The sequence below is a fragment of the Bombus vosnesenskii genome, unplaced genomic scaffold (genome assembly GCF_011952255.1).
Source record: "Bombus vosnesenskii isolate JDL3184/JDL3185 unplaced genomic scaffold, Bvos_JDL3184-5_v1.1 scf7180000016275, whole genome shotgun sequence".
Taxonomy (NCBI): domain Eukaryota; kingdom Metazoa; phylum Arthropoda; class Insecta; order Hymenoptera; family Apidae; genus Bombus; species Bombus vosnesenskii.
In genome coordinates this window covers 42373-64266 of record NW_022884344.1, presented here as the reverse complement: position 1 = coordinate 64266, position 21894 = coordinate 42373, and the positions used below count along the sequence as shown (strand labels likewise).

The 21894-nt window shown below is 35.4% G+C and overlaps 1 long non-coding RNA gene across 1 annotated transcript; it reads right to left on the bottom strand.

Annotated features, from left to right (window-relative positions):
• Positions 1–16905: 16905 nt before the first annotated feature.
• LOC117242715 lies at positions 16906–21398 on the bottom strand. The gene is made up of 8 exons (XR_004495325.1): positions 21236–21398; positions 20445–20650; positions 20167–20322; positions 19803–20017; positions 19067–19244; positions 18692–19003; positions 17990–18121; positions 16906–17470 (listed from the first exon to the last, which is right to left on the bottom strand). It is a non-coding gene; the product is annotated as an uncharacterized LOC117242715 (long non-coding RNA).
• Positions 21399–21894: the final 496 nt, after the last annotated feature.

The window sequence follows — 21894 nt, the reverse complement described above, 5'->3', positions numbered from 1 at the left end:
GTTTTCCGGTTCAGAACGATTTATCCAAGGAATAAGATAATAGCTAATGTGATCCTACCTCTGAATACAGAAATAACAACAAAAATATGAGGACAAATACAGAAAAAATAAATAAATAAAAGCTTGCTGATATTTTGAAAAATTATTCCCATAATACTACTTCTAAAAGTTTCATACTGTCAAGAAACCAAATGCTAGAATATTGCTGTAAATATAGATCATTTTCATCATCATATTCATTGACCAATGAGCATCACGTTTTACGGATATTAACCATATCGTTATTTAAATAATGAAACTGAGATTGTCTTATTACGTTGTTAAAAGTTACAAAATATATCTACATTACTGCTATTAATGTCTACTATCAGGCAATGGAACAAAAGCACGTGTTGGCAGAATTTTAGTATTCACAGAAACTGGCATGTTCCCCTCGCTTAAAGAAATTTAATAAATGTTCCTATATTTTATCTTGGTTTTATGTGCACAACATTTTTTCCGTATGTAATTATTACGTTAATTTAACGTGCTTCATATTTAAAATAAAATAGGAAATGTAATTATTAAATTACACTGTGCAAAATTCTCTTCTCTTACATAATATAAACGTATTTTAGAAAACCAGAAATTAAAATATGGTCCTGGACGGATAATTGTAATTTAATTGTGTAAAATATATAGGAATTATAATTCTCAAATTACATCGCAACTCCTTTTCCGAGTAATTATAATATGTACGTATTTTGAAAGAGCAAACATAAAAATACGAAAATTGATGAATATCTGTCATTTAGTCGTACAGAATGTGTATTTAATTCAAAAAGCGCATTCAAGTTTGATAAAATATTTAAATAAAATGCAATTACGTGACTCGACAAAATTGTTACTTGTAACATATAATGAACGACAAAAGTAAAGAAAAAATACTTAAGATAATACGTAAAATCTAAAATACCTAAAGCGTTTTATTTTGTCCTGAAACGCTACAAAACTGATTTGGGAAGGTTTGGTAGCTTCTATAAACGTGACAGACGTCTATCAATAATCAATACCTGTTATTCTATTTTTCAATCTAATTTGTCTCCAACTCTATTCCTTCTTTTTTATTCAGAACTTCTCACTGCATCTACTTTTTACTTTTTCTGTCGGCTTTTCAAATATCAATAAAGAATCTGAATATTTTAATTTGGGATATCCAAAACCCTTAAAACCTGAACTTCGTTGCCTCAAAAAGCGAAAAGCTTTACTCCGAGAATCAAGCGAATTATTTTCACAAGCAAACAAAGTCGACCGGTTTTCTTTCGAGAGAGGACTGGATCACAGGAATATCGAACAATTTAACTATTTTTTAACGAGCCAGATGTTATATTGGAAGACCGGAGTTCGTGTTCAACCTCTTTTCTACCTCGTAGGCGGAACAACTATTTCCCTCCGCGATCTAACTGTGTAAAACAACACAGACCGGCGTGATGTATTCAGGATAGGAAAGAGAACGTTTGGCCAATGACCAACAGCAGTCAACGTCGGTAACAACAAACAAATAAGAAGAGACAAAATAACGGAACTAGAGGGAACCAAATAAAGAAAGGTATTAAACGGACAAAAAGAGAGAAAGGAAAGAAAATATAGGATGAAATATCACAGCGTAGCAACAAAAGGCCGTTTGTATGTTTAAACAAAGAATTGACAAAAACAAAATGTAAAAAGATATATAGGAAGCAACCGCATCATAACAAACTAAAAAGAAAAATTAAAAAAAGAAGAAATGAAACACAAGCCGTGGTGTAAAGTAAACGACGATAGCCAAACAAAAATCAAACGAAACGCTAGTGTAAATAAAGAAGGATCGACGGATCGAAAGCTGAAAGAGAAGCGATAAAAGGTGAGGGGAAAAGGAGGTAGAAAAAGGGAAGGACAATCGGAGCAATCCAAAAGGAAGAAAGAAAAGAAAACGACGTAAATACCAGTGGATAGGTAGCGGAAAGCAGAGGGAATAGGTCGGCAAAGGGATATGCATTTACGTAAGAACCCACTTTGTATTCTCTGGTCGGCGGGTTGTTTAAAATAATCGTTACGTGGCGCACTGACGACCGTCTTGGAAACGAGCGCTCGCGGGAATGAGCGGCTCATCGCGTTGGTAAAACGATGGAACCGAGTGACTGGGCTTGAAACATAAGCGGTCGCTGGATAAGACTGCGGCCGAAGGAAGCACGTTGGCTGCATCCACAGGTATAACCCTGGATTCACAGAGATATTCAAGCATTCTTGAGGACACATTAACTAAGCCGATAATCGTTACGAGGCGGAACGGCCGCGTTTAGTGCAAACGCCCGAAAGCTCTTGCCCTCGTGATGGGGTGCAACGCTCTCAACACTTCGCAACACCGTCTTGCGTTCAACCTACCGCGGTGATACGAACGTCGTAGTCTTGATGTCTACCGTCTTAGCGACGACGCTTTAATCCTCTCAAGACGTTCGCGTCTTAGGCTTACCAGAGATATTTAGTTCGTGTAATGTGTACAGTCGTAAATCGCAAAGATAATACGGCGACACAGGTGGAGGATGTGCTACGTCTTTGTCAACGTTACACAGCTAGACTGTGCATTTTTATGCACTTACAAGTTACAAACGTGCACGAAGTGCGCATCATGTGCGGAGATACGAAAAATATCCAAAGTACAGTAAGTTAGAACCTCGGTTATCCGAATTTTTTACTATCGTTTTATTACGTTTCACATGTTGGAAGTTCGATTCTCCGGAGGAGTCTTTGTTAACGATCGACGATATTACTGGCGGAAAGGCGATACAATTGCAATTCAATTGAAAGAATTGCTGTTATATGGTGGCATATGTTGTTTGGGTGGACGTCAAATGTATGGCACTGGACAAATTGTGAACTACAGTGGAAACACGATACAGAAAGGCAATTTATTATACTTAAAATAAGTGGAAGATAATATTGCGACAGATGTAGGAGAAACTCTTACTGCATTGCATAGAATACTAGGAATCGGTGGTTGTGATAACGCCAAAGTGATAGAATGGTTTCAATGCGATGAATCTTCTTCGTTTGACTATGCTACTAACGTTACGTGCTTCGAATGATGAATCGAAAAATGAATATTTCTCAATGGTTTATAGTATTTGAAGCCTTAGAAGTAGAGTTGCAATACAGTTAACTTCGTCGAATTAAATCTGCTAAAAAGATTGCGTGACTAAGCAGCTAAAATGATCTGCCCATAAATCTTTAATCGAATCATATTTCATTTCATTATTTATATTGGTAATATTGCAATTCTTTGAAATACATATATGAAGATATCAAGAAAGTAACCGTTCTATTATCTGAAAATTCTCTCATCTCAACACTCTTGCCCCAAATGAATTCGGATAACCGAGCTTCCGCTGCACTTGTTTTAATATTCAGCGGATCAAACAAATTTCTACTTAAAATTTCATTTGTTAGCTTCTAGTTTATTTAGTGTAGTTTATTTGTAGTGGAACTTCGTTTATATGAACTCTATTTTGTACGAACTGCATTTATATGAAGGAAATTGTAGTAGTGTCTGATTGACTGAACTTTATCTGAGCTCCTATTATGTGAACAGCCACCGAGCGTCAATCCACTTATAATAGGAACGTCTAACAATAGGTAAGATGTAAATAGCAGAGGCACGCGTTACATGATACACTCTCATGTTTCGCAGTAGGCAACATTATTAGGTCTTTCAGAGGGAATGCTTCGTAGAATCCTCTTATATGAACAGGAACTTCAATTAACTGAACGCAAGATCATAGGTGACAGGAAGAAACAGATGGACCGCTATTATATGAACGACCCGGTTATACGAACGAACTTGTCACCAGATAGCTTCGCATAAACGGACTTCTACCGCAGTTAGGTTCATAAAAATACGAATTTGCATAAGAATGTGCAAAGTGTACATATTATGAACGGAAAATTGGCGACGAGCTTAAGTACGTGGCAGGTAGGTTCAAACATTGGCCAGTTAGACTCGAACCCTTTATAAGTAAAATCGAAAATAAGAAACATCAAAAAGAAGCGGTACATTCGAGATGCTGGACACGTTTGAGCAGATACATCGGTAAGCAGTCGTAAAGTAGTCGGAGGAAGTCATTTGGTCGATGCCATATTTTACATATAATTGGAAAGATTCTAATCATTGGTAATAAAAATTATACATATAGACATATTTGCCTTATTTTATTAAAAAATTATTCGCAAATAAAATAGTAGCTTTCTTTATGGCAGCCTGGGCCTGTGAAAGTATGGATTCGTTCTAATATCGAAGTACCTACTTGTAGGTAGCTTCTCGAAATTTGCAAATAATTATTTTGAGGCTCGAAAACAACTGGCGAAGATCAAATACATCGCAAGTACAATGAACGAACCATTGTACGTTATGAGTAGTAGTATTCGAATCGTAGGAAGTGGAATCTCGACTATTGAATTTCTTTCAGATTTATAAATTTGTACTTACAAGTACCTACAAGTAAAAATTAATTTTTCTATTAAATTTCATGTGACGAACAGTTATTACAGAAAATATTACAGACATGACTTGTTAAATGAGCGAATTTCAATGTTTTCGTGACACGACGTACAAATGCATCGGAGTTAATTAAAACAGAAATTTCCTATGTGAAAGCTCGCGGAAATATTTAATCCTCGCATCACGGATAATCCATTTAGTCGAATGTTAAAAATGTTACTTGCAATTCGGCGGAAATTTTATATTAATATTCCTTTTTCACACGGTCATATCATATTTATTGGCAGTAAACAATAAAAAGCGTGCCTTCAAATATTTTTATTTTTAATTTGCGCACAACAATTTACATACCTTTCATTAATTGTCTGAAATAAACATTTAATTTTTACTCAAACAAACAGATAGATAGATTTTCGACGATTTTCAACGTATCAGGTACTTGTATAGGCTCTCGAAAATATTCCAGCACTTCTGGACACTTATTTTGAATATGCCCACTATACATTTTATATAAAATAGTTTATAAACATACGATATGACACATATGTACGGTACAATTATCATGATCATATTGGTAAAGTTTGAAACAAATCCAAATACGTACGTACATAAGAGATGTTTACTGCAAACATACATTTCACAAAAATTATTTAAACAATCAATTACCGCTGTTATATTTATAAACCTCGATATTTGATAGGAACACATTTAGCATTAATTATATGTTCAAGGCAACAATGCGTCCCGTGTACTAATTTTCTATCAAGTGTATGTTTGCAATAAACGCTTTCAAACTTGTATATACATAATCATTTTCAGATTCGATTCAAATTTTGCCATTACAGCCATGATTACACTGCGGACTTTTACGTAATTTTACATTTTTACGAACATAACTTCTTCCTTCTCTTCCTTCGTTTATTTCGTTCGCTAAATATCGTGATAAATGTTCTGCTTGAAATGCTTTTATATATCATATGCACTGTGTAGATTTTTGCGATCTTAAATATTCCAAACGTGCATAAAAATCCGCAGTCTCGTGGTTCTCGTGTCCCGTTACGATAATAACGAAACTTCAAAAAGTTTTGTATAATGCACGTAATAATGTATGTGGAAAAATTTTCCACGGTAAGTTTTCAAACACTTTCGTGAGCCGGAGTATGATGCTCAAAGAATGTCGGAGCATAAATTTCTCGAGCCTAAGAGACTAAGAAATGCCCGGAAGGCATAATGAAAGGTATGGCGACAGAATAATCGAAACGGCATCGTCTTATCTATAACGCGAATTCTCATAAACGCTCAAAGTAGTGAGTTAGTGCGGCCGGACTGGATACAAAGTGTGCAGCACGTCTGCAGGCCAACATTAAGCAATATCTTTTCTATGGCGATTGAACAATTTACGAGAATACTCATAGCTGAGGACTGCTGCCTTTAGGCATTTATGAACGTTTAATAACACCACGGTGGTCTCTTGCGAAGCTATCGTGAGAGTAAGCGATGATGACCAAAGTAAGATTCCTTAAAAGCCATCGTTCAGCATCGCTTGTTGAACGTAGTTTGCGTTCACCTGCGTTTTCATGCGAAACGTTCCGTGCGCCAGTGATACTCGGTAAAAGCTCATCCAGCGATGAAGATCTTCCGCGTTGCAACAATTTTCTCGAAAACAACGTTGCCGAGTGTCGCACTTTCTAGTTTAGAAATCTGGTCTGATCTCACTAAGCATTTAATATCTTTCAATATATATATTTCTGATTTGAGCAATCAACAAGGACTTGCAAGTTGCATGTTGCTTGTTGATGTGATAATTTAACAAAAAACTGGAACCAGACGTCGTGCATAGGAACCGGAATTTTCTCTACTTGAGATATTTTGTGCGCTTGATTAACAAGAAAGAAATTGGGTTTGAAACGAGCGAAAGAGCAGAATAGAGTTAAATCAGCAGACTGTTGCTGCATCGTTTGCTCTCAACATAAATGATGATAATAATGAGATCTCCATCTGATGGCGATAACAAAGTCGTGGCATTTGATTAAATATGTTAGGAAATAAGTTTGTCAAGTTATTATTTCATGGAAAGTAAAGACACGAGCTATCTTCCTCTGAAATAATCTTGCTTTTTTACTTAATGAAAGTACTATTTGCTTCCATCGGTGTATAGCACTCATCAACGTGCAAATAAAATTTGCAGGAAACGTTAATTGTAGAACATTTCGTTCGTTGCTAAAAAATTGCACTCTATAAAATAACTTTTTATTAGTGATAACTTTCAACTTTTATGGCTCAAATGTATAAAATGTTTGCTTTTAAAATTCTGTCCTGAATATGTTGAAATTGCAATAAAATTAAGTAATGTAGTCTGTGCAGTTGGTAATTTTACCAAATATACGTATAAAACACATTCTACGTAACAGGTAACTAGCTACTTAAACAATGTCGAAAAATGGTAATTTTTCCAACGTTTGACTAAATGGATTATTCGAGACGCGAGGATTGAATGCTTCTATGCGTTTTCACGTAGAAAATTTCGTTTTTAATTAACTACGTACCTTTGTACGTTGTTTTAACAAAACGTTATTAAAATTTTAATAACGTTTGCATTAAAAAATTTCAAAATTATCTTCGTTCCTTACAAACATTGGAGAAAAAATAATAAAAAAATAATAAAATAATATTTTATCTTATCGGACATAAAACACCGTAACATTCTTTTTTTTCTATTTTTTTCTCATCGCACTCGTCGTGTTCGAGAAACAATAAAGTTATCGTGCATCGTAGAAAGACGAAAACATACAACAACAAAGCACAAAAAGCTAAGAAGACATTGAACATCTGAAAGACTGTAAACATGCAAACATTCGTGCGAATTGTAAACACACGTTTTCTTTTCAAACGTTATATATTCGTATCAACATTTTTCTGACTTTCTCATCGAAGTAGTATGAACATTTCTTTCTAGATGACTGTTTCGAGTTACGCTGAGAATGATCTCGCGAAATTATAGACTCGTAGATTGCAGTAACATGCGCTTCAAGTTCCGATCTAATCGATAAACAAACCAGTAGGTTGTACGTGGTGGTATGCTTGCATGGGGATCACGTGCGAATACATTATGCGAACGCCGTTGCTCGTAAATGTTTATTTAGGAAGCGGCACGTTGCGATATACGGTATTATGATAATCCGACAAGCCGAACCTACGATATCGCGAGTTCACATGCCACGTCCGTCATGAGAATGAATTTCAAAATTAATAATCCATCCATTCTTCTGACGCGACAGAATCGACTCGAGTATCACAATGTTTGAAAAACAACGCGAATAATCTGTCATTTCAGGCAATAAAATAAACGCCCCTGATCAATTCACTTCGTTTGAAGATTCGGTAAACACGTGATTAACGTAATGCTACAAGCGATGAATAATAATTGAGTGAAAATTTTGACGATGCTTTTAAAAAATACTTTAAAAAAATATTACCAATCACTGTTTCCATACCTGACAAGAAAGAAATATCGCTTATGTAAATTAGTCTGTAACATAATCTGTTATCTAATTCACAATGTATCGTATAGTGTCGCGTATGCATTTATGTCCTGAATATTATCGTGTATATGGATGCGTACACATTTACGTAATTGCGTACGGATTTAGTCCACACGTAACACCTAGAAAGGGTTGAATCGTGGTCACGTGGAAACGTCGCGTTAAGCCGCGTGATCGCGACCTTGCTACCAAAATTACGGAAGTTTTGGCACACGCATACGAGCAGATTAACTACGCTATGATTTTTCTGTCACTTTCAGCCTATAGTTTTTTAATGTTAAAAAATATCTTCAGTTTTAAGGAAATATGTAAAATGTACTGTTACGCGTGATTCCCTTTTTTATATATATATATATACTGTATATATATTATAGTGGATTTATCAGAATTAACAATAACGAGCAATCAGACCTGCATTCCTTTGACTGACTAATTGGTCTAATTATGTTTCTAGTTCTCTATCCAACAGCCGTATAGGGTTGGCTCGCTATTCCGTTCGTAATATCTAATACCTTGCGGTATTAGTAATATCTAAAAGCTTCCAATCAAACGGAGAATTCGTATTTTACGTTAATAATTTATATTTGTGAAAGAAAAAAGAAATACGTAATTCACGTTACATTTGTAGAAGCATATTCTCTTTCCATTGTAGAAAGAACATCCCAGAGGATTTAAGCTACATGACGTATTTCACGTATCGGGAATAACGCGAGCGTATTATACAACTCGTTGCATTGAATTATACGTAATAATCATATGCAGCACTGTCACGTCGTTATGACTTTCCATAATTCCAGCCAATAGAATTTTATCCTGTTAAAGCGAGGTATAAAAATGATCGTAACATCGATTCCGACGCTGGTACAGACACATTATGATAATTAAGCGCGCTGCTATAAGCTGCTCGTTAAATTAATAAAGAACAGGTGATTCTTCTGACGGTGAACGTTACGAAAGACCGAACTTAAAGGTAGCTACGAATTTGATGTTAAGCAGCTGATGCGAAGAATTCGTAAAGGACATTAATATCGTTGGGTGATTAAAATTAGCGACTCCTGTGAAAATTTAGAATTAATGTAACATCTTTTATTAGCAATAATAATGTGAAATCTATTATATTCGACCTCCAATTTATATTCTTCGGTGTATAATAGGAGCAGAGCAAGTACTGGATTAGATTTAATGAATTTTCATGATAGAAAGGAGAAACTTGATTGATCTAATTTCCAAGCAACCTGTAAGGAAAGTAGCATGGCACGAAAATGAGCAAGCAGATGAGCTTGTCGCCAACGCTAAATAAGAGGCGCGGCCCTGAATTTCGAGTAAGTCGACTGTAATTAACATGCACGGTACCCACATGCACAGAAAATTAAGACGAGGTCCTTGTAACTCCGTTCGAGGATCGTGGAACAGAAATTTCCAATTCCGTTTGTGTTTCAAATAACTCAAATTTATTTATGATTTCTTTAAGAGTTTCAAGGATACGAAGGATTTGAAATGTTCGAAGAGGTGTTAAGGAATCTAATTAATAGGCTGCGGATGTTTATGCAAATGCAAATTTTTATGAATACAGTTAAAGAGATAAAGATTTGTTTCATCGTGTCTAAATATCGTAATTGATACTTTGCTTTGAACATTTTGTACAGTTTTGTATGCCACGTGTATTGTGTTTCACAAAGGATATATTTTAACAAACACGAAGATGGTACCCCATTGGGGGTAACCACCCACATGATAATCAAACAGATAAACAATTCTACCAAATGTCCAAATTGGACAAATTGTGAATGTGAAATTTTAAATAAAAAAAAACGTGTATTGTGCGCACTTCTGTACCTTGAAATTTCGCAAAAATGCATAAAAGTCCGCAGTGAGCTAATTAAATTTCATGGAAATCTATTAACGTCGCTATGAGCTACAGACGGTTAAAAGTGGCGAAAATCACAGTTTTTCACAATTTTCAGTCTGAACTTTAAAGATTCTTACATCTTTCGATGACTCGTCACTCGTTCCCCTGTCGACCGATTTCGATCAAATCTTTAGCTCGCATACAAGTAACATAAATGTGTCGTACAAATTTTCATTACAGGCTCAGATAACAAGAGTCGTGAAAAGCGAGCTTTACTTTTTCCTCCGCGAATCCGACTATTCGTAATTTCTTCAAAAATTATTTCATACGTCACCTAATAAACTTCTAACTTCTCAGAAAACCTCAAGTCGTTTGTTTCAGGTTGAAAAAGGTTATTCGCCTTTAAATAGTGTCTTAATATCGATGAGAGCCAGCATGTATCGTTCAACTGACCGATTATATTTTTAATGCTTAAGTACAACGAACCCGAGACAAATTATGTTAAGCATTCGAAATGTGTACGTAATTTAGTGCTGTCCACCAGGGGGACCCTCTTCAAGTATCGTCCCTTGCTGTCCGTAATAGAATGGAGGAGAGTTCAGTAACCTAAAGTACAGGATGTAATTCTTTTGTTCATGTTGGTTCGATATAGGGTCAGCATCCAGGTCTTTCGAAGAGGAAGGAAGAGAATGGTGGAAACCGAGCTATTTCGGAATATTCCAGTAAGCAGGACTGGTGAAGTTGCAGGAATCAATACGTGCATGTAATGACGAACAAGCAGAGACAAGTAAATTGTTCGTAGAGCGAAAATACTGTTTTACTGTGAGCAAAAAATGATTGAAATTGCAACAGATTTACACCTCGCTAGATTTTCTTTCGGCTTCGTAACGTTCACTCCAGCAAATTAGTCTGAGACTGCTTTCACGCTTGAATTTCCATAAAATGATGCTTGGAACACGCTTGCTCTTGGAGAATCCACACAAAAACGCGACGAAAACGTTACTTCTCTGTTCTCTGAATACAAAGAATATTTTATATGCAGGAAATGGAGTTGCAATTATTCGCTAGCAATCGGAAGTACGATTTTTACTCTAGTCAATTGAACGTAGGCGGACGCGAAATGGAAATACACAAACGGAGCAATATTTTTCCGAACGTTTGCTTTTTTCTCACGTTCATACTCTAATGCACGCGTGGTTCTGCAACAATTGTAGATAATACTTTGGACTGTTATTGTGCGTGAAGAAGGAAAAACCGTGACACGATTTTACATTACTGTTAATAGTGTAACACTCTTTAGATAAAAAATATTAATTACAATATTCAGAAACTTAAATATGATATACATTCAACGCGTTATCATTAAAGGGCAGATAAAAATTAAATTTAGTTTTTTCAATAGATAGATACAATCCCCTAAAAGAAAATTTGAAGAGTAATTTTCCTTTACCAAATGATTTGAATTTTGTATATTCGTCTTTGTCTTGTATATTTTATCCTGCACATTTATTTTCGAAAAATGCTAATTGTATATAATTAGAGGTATTCGCTTTATCTTTTTATGTATAACATTCTGAATGTACCAAAATATGTATATTCACATGCATGTAATTAATAACAAGTAAGATATTTTCGTATTAAGAAGCACAAGAATCAGTTTGAAATTTTATGATTTACCTCGTCTATAAAACTAAATATCAGACTAAATTAGAGATTTAATACAAATCAATGCAAGCACGTTCACCGTATGACGTCTCTCTTGAAATATATCTTTAAAATAATGAATAATTTTGGAAATAATCCTGCATGAGAACATCAGAATGGTTCACTCTATTTCATGGATTTTAATTTCAATCTATCCGGCAAACGAATACGCGAAGGAGATTTTATTCCACATTTTCGACTTATTTATTCATGCAGCGACCACCCGCTTCCGGGTATATCGTAAATTATTGCAATACTGTACACACGTGCGATCATGTACACGGTTTGTTCTTCATACGCTGTCATTACAGAGAATAGAAAGTTCAGAAACGGATCAATAGATCTAGTATGACGTTTCTCTTCTTCTATGTCAGTCTTAAATAGGAGACGACGTACAAGAGTGTAGCAAACCCGTTTTAGTTGCAAGTAAAGCCTGACTAACATTGAGTTTCAAGACAGCAGCCATGTATGAGAATCTCTTACAAACAAAGATACAGCATCTGCAAAGTAAAAGAATGAGTATACGAACGATCGAAATAACAAGTTCAGTTCTCGATGATTAAGTGTACACGATAGATAAAACGGAATAAGAAACAAATCTAACTTTTTCAAGAAGTATTTTTCTATTAACTGTGCTGTGTGTTTTGTCTCATTTTCGACCGGATCATATTTGTCTACCGTTAGAAAAATTCCTAAATTTGCTATATAAATTTTAATTACATCAGTATTTCTGATTTCTCCTTTCAATGATTCTCTTGAAGTATTAAAAGGGCTCTTTTCTCGGGACATAAAAGGTTCAAGAACTGCAATGCGGTTAATAATGCATCTAAATTTGAAAAGAAAGGAACAAATTAAATATAATTTTTAAAATGACATACGTAATCATATTTACGGCGAGATTCTATGTTTCAATAAGGCTCGATAATGCTAGAAATTGTGACAACCTGACAGACCTTCGAGAGAGTTAAGTTACAATGAACAACAGGGCAACGAATAAAACGAAGTAACAAATAAATTTAAATTACAAGTTATTTAAGTTATAGTAACTATCTACGCTACGATAAATAACGTACAACGATAGACTCGAAGATGTACTTATAAAAGTAAGCAAGAAGAACAAATAGGATGGTACAGCAAACAGATACAAGTTACAATTAATAACAGTAACTAATAATAGCAGCCATGCTACGATAAACTTAAAAACCTACTTATAAATTTACGTAAAAAGAATAAATAGGATGGAACAGCAAACAAATTAAAGGTACAGTTAATAACAGTACTAATAATAGCACTAACAACCTCTTTGGTGCGTTCATAAGCACGCTTGTTAAATAGCATGTAACGATAAACTTAAGCGAGTGTAAACCTTACAAAAGTGTGTAAAAAGAAGAAAACGATTATCTGCCGGGCATCGAAAACCACCCCAAGTCAAATAGGGTAAATTATATGCTTAGCAATTATCTGCTCGATCACTGTATTGGGTGGTCGTAGGAAGATGGGTGCGAACAGTAGAGATTCGCGTTGCGAGAAGAGGAGAAGACGAGGAAAGATAGGTAGAGAAAGAAAGAGAGAGAAAGAGATGATAGAATGCCGAAGCGAGTAGCGGGAGGTATGAGACGGGCGTACGCACAATGCCGGTGTCTGGCAACCGTTAAATTCAAATCAGTTGAGATATAATGGGCCTAGTGGTATGCTCTAACTAGGATGAATGCTCGACGCAAGAGATGCAGCGAACTGAGGGAAGAAGAGAGGTTGAGGAAGAGGAGGCAGCGAAACGAGAAGCAGAACGAGAGGCAAGGCAAGGTAGGGTCCGAGCTTGGTATCGCATAGGTCTAGTGAAGGGAAGAGAAAACGGCTGTGGGGATGGAGAATCGACCGCGAGGGGATTTATAAACGTGTGGGCGAGAATAGTCACGACACGAGGAGTCGCTCTCAGCGAGGGATACCGGTATGCCGCACACGCGGCATAGTTACCGCTCCGACCATGCCCGGATTAATTCCTCCGGTACCGCATCATCGGGTTTCCACGGTGCGTCATATCGGATTCTACTGCACGGGTGCGAACCATGAACTTCGCTATTTGCTTCAGCTCACCCACGATGTTCCTATGTTCTCTACGATCGTTGTCGACTCGCGAATAATTAATTTTTTATTTCGTACTTATTTTGTACTAAGCTCGTGGCCTACCTATTATTACAGGCAGGTTGTTGATCTCCTTTTTTTAATTTCTTGCAACATATCATGTTATATTTTTACATTGATCTCTTAATCGTTGTAAAGTATTGCTACTATTATTGTTTACGTAACGTTTCTTTCTTAGTTGGTATTTATTTACCCTACTGTTTATATTAAATCGGTATATATATGTATGTATGTGTGTGTAGTTATATTTTACATCTGTATTTCTATATAAAAGTATATTTTTTTGAAAGCGTATTCTATTAGTCCTCTACGGATAGTTGTCTATATATAATCTAAGAGCTATAAACCTAGGCTGTTTGCATGAAATTGAAAACCAACTTGGGAATACGAAATTTTGATTTGTTAGATATCAATATCTCGCCCACCTGAGGTTGTCATCAGTCCGAATTTTCCAGAATTTGTTCTAATTTTTAAGGCATCAGCAAATGTCCAGGGGATTTTCTCTAGAGATCTGGGATTCCCATGCTCATTTGCTGTCCAAACGATCAAACTCCACCGATCATTCGTTATCACGCTACGTGTGCGTTGCGTGCGATGATCTGGTATACGTGGCTTCTCTACTAATATGGTTAATATACTGGATAGCATTCTATATGCATTTGTCCTTTTAGGAACGATCGAAATGCAGACGTAGTTACAGTCAATAATTTACAGAAGCTTTCAATTTAGGATATCGTACATAATCTAAAAAGGTCTCAGGCGGAAAGATCCAGGTTTTTGATGCTCTATATCCTAGACTAATTGTTTCATAAATGCCAACCTTACTTACACCCACCTCACCAATTTCGATGATTTGTTAATACCTCGTGGAAATTAACTTTCTGAACAACATTGTTCTCTACAACCGCCGCTCGGCCTTAGTTTTCGAAATATTCGCAAGAAACTGTCGGTACCACTACAGCGAGATCTGTTTATAGCTGTGCATCCGTGCCAGCGTATACCTCAATATTGTCTTACTGTCTAACGTCTAACCAGTGTCACCAGATTAAGGGAATTAAAGAAAAAAATCTCTGTAGTAGTAGATAATATAGTATAGTTAGTGGATCACTGACATCGGGTCTCATACTGTAGACAAGTGCAGGGAGAGGGTCAATGTTGTCGACACGACGCACAGAAGTAAGAAGAAATTCATGTCACGTCTCAGACAAGCCACGTAGCTGTAAAGTGTCAGAAGGGGTAATGTAACATCGTGCTATCCTCGAATTAAGGGAATCGTCTGAGAACCCTAAGCCTAACTCAAACCTAATTCTTATCCTTTGTTTGTAGTTTGTATAGACGAAGCTTGAACGAGGCGGCAAACGTGACGGCCATGCTTGTGGTTGTGTTACTCATCGTCACAGATAGACACATTAGTAGCGTATCTTCTTTTAAACGCGGGATAGATGATATTTTATCCATATTATATTTATATTTCATACGTATTGTTATATATATTTTGTCAGAATTCAATGCAGCGTCAATTGCTTTTTGCAACATTTCGAAAACTAAGGCCGAGCAGCGGTTGTGTGTACAGGAAAAAGTAGTTCAAAACGTTAATTTCTACAACTATTCTACTCAAATTCTATTCAAATTCTATAAATATTCTCTTCCACGATCATTGAAATCGGCGAGAGAGCTGAGATATCGACAATTAGGTGTCTTTCATGGCTGGATGGCGTACAGTCGGAGACAAAATAGAAATAGATATCGATGAGGCTAAGTGAAATACGACTTGTTTACACAAAAATATTAATTTCTCTAAAGAAAATTTCAGCCATCGTACGCGTAATAGATATACGCATATATGTATAATAAGTAGTTTCTACGGTAAATAAATAGTTTATGACAAATAGTATAATAGCGGTAAGAAGTCGAACGCTGATGTAAGGTGTATTTCGTTGAGTTGGTCATTTCCTTTTTCATAACCAGTTGGGTGGCCGAGCATGTTCTTCAACAGCATATTACTGTCACACGTTACGCATAAGTTCTAGGTTGTATTGGCCTTGTTTTCCTTGTTAATTATATCTCGTGTATCGCTTATTATTTTCTGCATAAACCGCTATTGCATGTATTATTTGCTGAATAAACCGCTATTGCATGTATTATTTGCTAAATAAACCGCTCACAATTTCAATTATTTGCCAAATAATCTGCAACAAAAATAAAGCTGAAGTATATAACACTAGTACTAATCCGATTAAACTTCATTAACACCTACTTCCACTACCTACTTACTTATCTTTATCCCCGGCTGTATTTGTGATTCTACAGGTGGGCCGGAAAAGACTGTAGAAATGAATTGGAATTTTCAGAACAAAATACGATGTACTAAAAACGCGACGAAAAGCCGAAAAGTAACAAATATGTCTCCTGAAGAATAGTTGTGATGAAACACGGAGGTGAATGATCAATGTGCAAGCTTTGAATTACGTTCCTTCCTTGTTCCTTATGGTACGTTAACTTACTTCATTCAATAATTTCAATAGACTTTAATGCGTTTATAACGCAAAACCTGCACACGAGTGGATGAGAATAAGACGTAGACGATGGTCACGTACCCCATTAAACGTATAACCGCCATAGACAATTAATTACCGTTAATACAGTAATTGTGAGATATAATTTGATACGATACTCGAGCGATATGCGAAAGCGTTTTACATATCTCAGGATATTTAATACTATAATTAGAATGTTGCCTTCCTGTTCCGCGTTACAGCGAAAACGGATACTCAGTCCAACCCTTCGTTGACAAGAATGAAACAACTTCATGGAATCGACATTCCGATCGTGTAACTCGCATTTGTAATACAAATCAAATGTTTTGTGATCAGAAAGCCGTTAACTATTAATCTCGTTATAACGTAATTCCCCAGACATACGTTACCCCGTTCGCTTCCTCTTTAACTTGTTGGAATGAACGACGAATTCATCGAAAACTTCGTTCCTTTATATCGCAATCACACGAAATTGTATCATAAAATGACCGATCTTTTGGTAAATTGTCATTTTATGCGAAATTTGAACCCTTAAATGCATGACTCTTCTTAAATATAAAATATAGAAAATTGCCAATATTGCAAAGTCATACAAAAATAATTTTTAACTATTACTTTTTAAATTTCTTGCTGCATTATGAACATATTAATAGTATAAAAATAGTAATAAATACATTCGAAAACACCATGCAATAAGTATTACACGTTACCTATATAACAAAGGCCATTTAAATATGCCAAATAGAGACAGTATGCATTTAAGGGTTAAGAGACTGCACCATGTCCGGTGCATTTACATTCGCATCGGGATACGATCAAGTTATATTAACATTTACGAAATACCAGATACATATGGAATACCTGTCGTTCCGCGATAGCCGTATTAATCTGTGGCTGGCAACCACACGCTCGCGTTCCATGGGATTCTGTGTTATGCATTGAAATCCATTATCCCAACTGACAAATCAATAGAGGCGCGTTATCTAGCGTTACTTCTCAATACTATTTCAACCGGTATGGCAAGCACGATCAAGTAACTCCAATAATTAAGTGATGATGAAATGGAAACGTGAATGGTATAAATACCAGTGTATCGCTGTCGATGATGATATTCGATTATTGGATACGATGTAATGTTAAGGTGTGTCCCCACTGAGTCGAATTCCATGGACTTCAACAACATCTGAAGAATGTTCAAACAATAAATAATAATAAATATGAGGGTAATAAACATAAATTGTTATAAAAAGAAAGAGGGTGCGGGCGGGCAACTAGCGTTCCATAAATCACTATTAAGCATGATTTCGCGTATACTTCTCGCGTATCGTATGCGTATATCGGTTTTGTAAACAAGAATGCTTAATTGCCAATTAAACTGTATTTTGATAGCGATAGCAGTATTAAATTTTTCTGTCGTGACAATTATCGTGCCAATTAGAAAATTCTTCTAACGTTGAATATTTCTTATAATTTGTGAAAACGTAAATATTTTTTAAAGGTGGATTAATAATGATAAATGCCCTAAACAAGAAGCTATAAACCGCTGTTTCAATACCAAATTCCATGAGTTACGATTCCTTAACAATTAAGATTTAACTAACATTTTAGTGGTTACATGTATTCTTAAATAATACTATTTTGTGAAGCATATTTCTTTTTACGGTCCTTAAAGGTATAGCGATGATTCAAAAACTTTATTTACCTTTGTCTCTAATTTATGAAGATCAATTCTCAAAATGGAAAAGGAAACATCGTGTCTTCTTGTTTTAAGATGTGGAAGTAATGGTTGCGATTTAGAAAAAGGAAATCAAACTTCTAATTCCGATCTGGAACCCTAAAATAAATTAAACCTTTAAGTTATTTACTCGCAATTTACTTTTGCACATATGCACAGAATGCACATAGAATGCAAAAATAAATATTAAATTCTATTTTTGAAATACAGTTCATAAAAATACAAACTTGCGTAGATAGTGTATTTATAAGAAATCTAAAGAGAAAACTACCATTATCAAAATATAAATAATTTCGGTGATATTTCAGAATTTGATCGGTATCTCCGATTTTTTTTCAAATTACAATATATTGCATAGGACTATTTAAAAAGGTAAAGGTAAAAAGGTATCCAAAAAAAAAACTATTCTAAGAATTTTTTTCAACGATATTTTATCTCTTTAAAATACTCTTTCATATGTAGCAGCTTAAAAAAGAAATCGAAGATACCGGTGAAATCGTGAAGCATTACCATAATTTCATTAATTAATACACGTAGAAGGAATTACAGCATGAAAGAGATTCTATCTATCGCTTCGTAACTTTTCTGAATATAAATCGCTTCGAAATGCTCATCGAACGCTTCCTTAATAGATTCCGCGCGTTCTAATTTATAATTTGATCTACCCACCAACGCAATCGTGTTGTTGGCCGTGAGCTATTTCATCGGGTATCTGGCGTCGTTTTCAAGTCGCAATGCCGTAATGCTGAAAACGTGTTGAAACGAGCCGCAAAAGGTAGGTTGTTTGACATAATAACTAACATAATTGCACACAAATGGCATTAATACTGACGACTGTCGATACACAAATCATTGGACGTTGCCTAGCGGGTATGCGCGTGCAACAGTGTACGTACAGTGTGGTGGTCGTAAAGGTCGGGACACGGGGTGAGTTATCAATGAAATACTAGTTCTCCTTGAATCGTTCGTCGGCCGTTGGGCCTGAAAATGTAAAACGATTACCGTTAAGTTACCTCGGGACATCGAGTGGGAGTGAAAACTTACCGATGTTCACGTGCATTACGCGAGTCTTGAGCTGTTATTTCGTAAAACCTGTAATACGGTGATAACAGTGGTGCGAATGTTATATGGCTAAAGGGAAACAGCCAGTACACCTCGACTTTGCTACTGTGTCCAATACGATACAAGTGTATTCAAATCTTTTCCCTTCTTGGAAACATTACTGAAATTTTATTTAGAAACGTGTGTAAACTTTTATTCGATTATACAGGCTGATCTAAGTAAGTCTTGCAATTCGGTATTACATCTTTTGCAAGCGTAACAATGCAGGTACATATCTATTACTTTCGTCAATATTTTAGGGATAAAAATATTTAATTGAAAAATGTCGTGGACTATTCACGAACATGTTACCCGAATGTGTTTCTACGCGAGAATGAGATGATTTGATTTTTGCAAAAAGAAATATAGGTATATTTTCATTACTTTCATTATTTTCACTGATCGTTCTAAATCGATTTAAACTATCTTTTTCCGAGAAATTTTAAACGTCGAGTACATAGCAAAATAATGAAATAATGATTGAAATAAATAAATGAAAAAGATTTCTCGCTATGAGGTTATGTATTCGTAAATTATTTATAAAGCAGATAATCTCAAAATATATTCTATTTCACTTTATCTTGGACAAGAATTTTCTTCTCGTTTCAATCCACATTTCTATTCAATCTTATATTCAAAATATTAATTATTTAAGGTAATTCTATTAATAAATGCTTACTTTAAAAAAAACATAGATTTCTACGAACCATCAGTTCTGAAATACGCTCTTAAAGCATATCAGTACAGGAAAAAACAGCCCATAATATAGCCCGCTAGTGTCCGTACATGTAGATATATTATTAGCCGCAAAAAAAATTCTCTGGCAAGCCGTCTACATTTTTCTTCGAAGTTTATTCCTTAAACCTCCAATTTAGATATCCTCCCATCTCGAGCCTAAAGTAACACAATGATCGTCGTTAAGCGAACCAGTATCATCGGTCACGATGAAAAGCGTGTGACGGTTCCACCACTTTAGATAGATCTTACACTGTTATTTCAAGAACGCTGTAATACCTTGATGACTGTGATACGAAGCTACGTACCTAAAGGGAAAACGGATACACGCGTCCATTTTCCTATTGCCATTCGAACACGTTCATAACACAGCTGTTACGACAATCTCGATCGTAACAGAATATTTCCGCTATTTACGCGCTATTCAATTTCTTCACCGAGATTGTTTATAAAATCATACTTTACTGGAGAAAGTAATCGATTTAATCTATTGCTTTCGTAATTCATTGATATTCCACGTGAAATAAGTAATATAACTTATATAAGTAATAAACAATATAAAAAATAAGTAATAAAATCACTATACCTGTCAATCTAACCCCTAACGCTCCAAATGTATCTCTCAAGCACCACCGATGTGCGGCGCTCTACTCCAAGTATACCTCTGAAGTACCACCAATGTGCGGCGCTTTACTCCAAATGTATTTTTGGGTCGTTATTGTGGGTCGTTATTGTGTATATTGGGTCGGTAATTGTTTACAAATAAAAAATCCTCAGTGAGTACTGTGAGACCTGTAAACGCAAACCCGGTTTGAATCCCAATGAATGTTTTAAAAAATTCCACACATTACTCAATTATGACTAATATAAATATTGTAATCAAAATTATATTACTTCTGAGATGAATAAAGATTGTTTTGAATGACTTTAATATTACTATTTGCACGTCATTGTAGCATTTAAAATCTGACACTTAAAAATTTGCAAGTCGAAGTATGATGAGAATAAGTTAGAGTTACCGGTCGATATTCACAATTAAAAGTCGGAGCGTTTAGGGTTAAAATTTACAGTACATGCACGTTCTCAGATGTTTCGAAATATATTTTACAATATCTTCTGTCTCGATTATGCGTTTTATGGCATGTATATTTCGGCGCAACGAAAGGAACTGTGAAATAATCGATTATGTGTTATAATCGATTCATCAGTGAACAAAAATGGCGTATTATTTGGAAGTTCATAATGTATCAGTAAATTAATTTGTATTTGTAAATTAATACTTAGTTTAAATTAATAACGTTTTGAGAAAACTCGTAGAAAATTAATAATCTTCGAATGTGTGATATTTTTTGAAACAACGAAACACAATATACTTACCATCACTATTATTATCAGAAGGATCTGCCGAATCACTGTCCGCAATAATAACACACTTCACACTGCTATCATCGATATTAGATTTTCTTTTCACTGACACGATAGGTATAAGGGTTGCTTAATAGTTTTAGGGAATTATAACACGTGCGCACGTAACGAAGAATAACACGCAACTAAAGGAAATATCGAGAACAACTGAACGAAGAGCTACGCTCGTCTTGTTTACGTTTAGTTCGAACGACGTACGTAATACGAGTCGGGCTCGTGTTTATTGTTCTTTGCCGAATTTCTGACCACGAGTTTCAGTCGCTATAGAACTGAATTGTCGTGCATCGCTGACGACTGACGCGAAATCGAATACGTAAAATCGTTGATTATATTAATCCTTTGCTGTGTTTACAATTACGTTTTTTATTTATGTGCTATCGAATTTCTTCAGTGAGATCGTTTGTGAAATCATATTTTGCTCGAACAAGTCGATTTAATTTATTGTTTTCGTGTAGTGCATTCATTTTTCGCATGCAAGATCACTGTACTGTGTCAATGTGAAACTTACACTACATATGCTGTATTTACACTGACGTTTCTTTATTGGAAGACTGCTTCGTTTTCGACCGGATTTATACGTAAGTATATTATTTTTTGTATCTCATGCAAAT